The sequence below is a fragment of the Schistocerca gregaria genome, chromosome 9, assembly GCF_023897955.1.
Source record: "Schistocerca gregaria isolate iqSchGreg1 chromosome 9, iqSchGreg1.2, whole genome shotgun sequence".
NCBI lineage: Eukaryota > Metazoa > Arthropoda > Insecta > Orthoptera > Acrididae > Schistocerca > Schistocerca gregaria.
Window position 1 is genome coordinate 61379 of NC_064928.1, and position 3793 is coordinate 65171.

General features: G+C 49.0%; 1 non-coding gene across 1 annotated transcript; it reads left to right on the plus strand.

Moving 5' to 3' along the window:
• Positions 1-291: 291 nt before the first annotated feature.
• Trnat-agu (transfer RNA threonine (anticodon AGU)) lies at positions 292-365 on the plus strand. The gene has a single exon. It is a non-coding gene; the product is annotated as a tRNA-Thr (tRNA).
• The last annotated feature ends 3428 nt before the right edge of the window (positions 366-3793 follow it).

Sequence of the window (3793 nt, forward strand, 5' to 3'; positions counted from 1 at the left end):
GTTATCGAGGTGTAATCGAGTGCAGTTCTGTCTTAGGTATCGCGGCTTAACCTCATTGAAGTCTAGAGGGTGGACAACACGTTGGTCTTACTCAGAGCGGTGTCCGAATTCTATTTTCGACGTTATACGTGCCACTTTCATTGTGGCCAACTACGATTCGATACAGAATACACGAAACCTGAAAGCACCCTAACGGATACATAGAGAGTAGTGTTTGTCTGCTGAATAATGGGAGTGCAAGGGTCTGTGTCGTCTATATGGCTGTATGTAGCACCATCAGTTTTCGGGGGGGGCGGGCGTAGCTCAGATGGTAGAGCGCTCGCTTAGTATGCGAGAGGTTCTGGGATCAATACCCAGTGCCTCCAGAATTTTTAACACACCTACATGCGCACCTTGATATGCAAGTGGAATAATTCACAGCCAGCAGATGTGTCTAGGAAGATACAAGCTTGCGCCGAGTTCACGTAAATCCCACTCCACATTCCTATTCTTTGCGTGCAGTCAGCTGCTACTGGTGTTGCTAGTTGTGACTGCTGATAACAGATGCCGTAGCAATCAATTCATGGAGTGAGTTGTATGTTTTGCGATAGTCTGTCTCTGACAAGCAAGCACAGGTGACATAGGTGCGAACACAGGAAGCTTGCAGACCCTCGCTGCCTGCAGACACCAAGCAGCCACACTAGGAGGGCGGCCTAAGCCGTAGGCGAATTGTGCTCATTCGCTTTGGCGCGACGTCGAACTATAAATAATGCTGTCACTAGCGTGAGCGTTGCGTGAGCGTCGTGGAAAGTCGGAGAAGTCGGCTGCGAGGGTGAGTGCCAAGTTTGGGGAGCGTTTCGTAGTATGCGCAGTGCAATGGAGACGCGGAAACTTGTTGTGGCCCAGTGTTTTGCAGTTGGACGACAAGATTGGTACACAGTAGTAAAGAGCGAGGCACTGAGTTGGCATAAATAATGTAGTGCACAATGGGGCTCGAGATGTGTTTGTTACCTCAGGTGCTGTATAATTGTCGACAAGGAGTGAAAACGGAGCAATTTGTGACGGCTCTTTCAATTTAAGACGTTAAAAACAGACGGAATTTGCATTTGTAATACCAGAGCATCGAAACTACTTGGAACTTTTGTGTATATGAACGGGTCCGCGCCTTTGTACTCTGCTCCCTTCACCGCTACAAACCAACCAACCATCGTGTCCGTGCGCATCTGAGTCGCAAAGAATGGGGAATAGCGCAGTTTGCTCGTGCATGGGGCGTAGCTCAGTTGGTAGAGCTTTCGCTTGGCATGTGAAAGGTCCAGGGTTCAAGCCGCGGTGCCTCCATTTTTTGTGGTCAGTGCATGGTAAGTGTTGGTCGCGGCGAACCTAAAGGCACGCAAGATGTTGCAAAGCCAGCGTCACAGACTGATATGATGTATACTGACGTAAGGAGAGCAAGATGTAAGTGTGGGGACCGGCTGTTATCGGGGTGTCATCGAGTGCAGATCTGTCTTAGGTATCGCGGCTTAACCTCATTGAAGTCTAGAGGGTGGACAACACGTTGGTCTTACTCAGAGCGGTGTCCGAATTCTATTTTCGACGTTATACGTGCCACTTTCATTTTGGCCAACTACGATTCGATACAGAATGCACGAAACCTGAAAGACACCCTAACGGATACATAGAGAGTAGTGTTTGTCTGCTGAATAATGGGAGTGCAAGGGTCTGTGTCGTCTATATGGCTGTATGTAACACCATTAGTCTTCGGGGGGGCGGGCGTAGCTCAGATGGTAGAGCGCTCGCTTAGTATGCGAGAGGTACTGGGATCAATACCCAGCGCCTCCAGAATTTTTAACACACCTACATGCGCACCTTGATATGCAAGTGGAATAATTCACAACCAGCAGATGTGTCTAGGAAGATACAAGCGAATGATTAGCATCCACAATTGACAAGCGTGCTGTTATTAGTGCGCAGGAAGCGCCCTCCTCCCACGCCTACACTTAATTTAGAAACAGTACAAGTGTTCCCGTAAGATTCTCAAGCCTATGTCGGAAAGATCTGCCTTGCGCCGAGTTCACGTAAATCCCACTGCACATTCCTATTCTTTGCGTGCAGTCAGCTGCTACTGGTGTTGCTAGTTGTGACTGCTGATAACAGATGCCGTAGCAATCAATTCATGGAGTGAGTTGTATGTTTTGCGATAGTCTGTCTCTGACAAGCAAGCACAGGTGACATAGGTGCGAACACAGGAAGCTTGCAGACCCTCGCTGCCTGCAGACACCAAGCAGCCACACTAGGAGGGCGGCCTAAGCCGTAGGCGAATTGTGCTCATTCGCTTTGGCGCAACGTCGAACTATAAATAATGCTGTCACTAGCGTGAGCGTTGCGTGAGCGTCGTGGAAAGTCGGAGAAGTCGGCTGCGAGGGTGAGTGCCAAGTTTGGGGAGCGTTTCGTAGTATGCGCAGTGCAATGGAGACGCGGAAACTTGTTGTGGCCCAGTGTTTTGCAGTTGGGCGACAAGATTGGTACACAGTAGTAAAGAGCGAGGCACTGAGTTGGCATAAATAATGTAGTGCACAATGGGGCTCTAGATGTGTTTGTTACCTCAGGTGCTGTATAATTGTCGACAAGGAGTGAAAACGGAGCAATTTGTGACGGCTCTTTCAATTTAAGACGTTAAAAACAGACGGAATTTGCATTTGTAATACCAGAGCATCGAAACTACTTGGAACTTTTGTGTATATGAACGGGTCCGCGCCTTTGTACTCTGCTCCCTTCACCGCTACAAACCAACCAACCATCGTGTCCGTGCGCATCTGAGTCGCAAAGAATGGGGAATAGCGCAGTTTGCTCGTGCATGGTGCGTAGCACAGATGGTAGAGCGCTCGCTTAGTATGCGAGAGGTACTGGGATCAATACCCAGTGCCTCCAGAATTTTTAACAGACCTACATGCGCACCTTGATATGCAAGTGGAATAATTCACAGCCAGCAGATGTGTCTAGGAAGATACAAGCTTGCGCCGAGTTCACGTAAATCCCACTGCACATTCCTACTCTTTGCGTGCAGTCAGCTGCTACTGGTGTTGTTAGTTGTGACTGCTGATAACAGATGCCGTAGCAATCAATTCATGGAGTGAGTTGTATGTTTTGCGATAGTCTGTCTCTGACAAGCAAGCACAGGTGACATAGGTGCGAACACAGGAAGCTTGCAGACCCTCGCTGCCTGCAGACACCGAGCAGCCACACTAAGAGGGCGGCCTAAGCCGTAGGCGAATTGTGCTCATTCGCTTTGGCGCGACGTCGAACTATAAATAATGCTGTCACTAGCGTGAGCGTCGTGGAAAGTCGGAAAAGTCGGCTGCGAGGGTGAGTGCCAAGTTTGGGGAGCGTTTCGTAGTATGCGCAGTGGAATGGAGACGCGGAAACTTGTTGTGGCCCAGTGTTTTGCAGTTGGACGACAAGATTGGTACACAGTAGTAAAGAGCGAGGCACTGAGTTGGCATAAATAATGTAGTGCACAATGGGGCTCGAGATGTGTTTGTTACCTCAGGTGCTGTATAATTGTCGACAAGGAGTGAAAACGGAGCAATTTGTGACGGCTCTTTCAATTTAAGACGTTAAAAACAGAGGGAATTTGCATTTGTAATACCAGAGCATCGAAACTACTTGGAACTTTTGTGTATATGAACGGGTCCGCGCCTTTGTACTCTGCTCCCTTCACCGCTACAAACCAACCAACCATCGTGTCCGTGCGCATCTGAGTCGCAAAGAATGGGGAATAGCGCAGTTTGCTCGTGCATGGGGCGTAGCTCAGTTG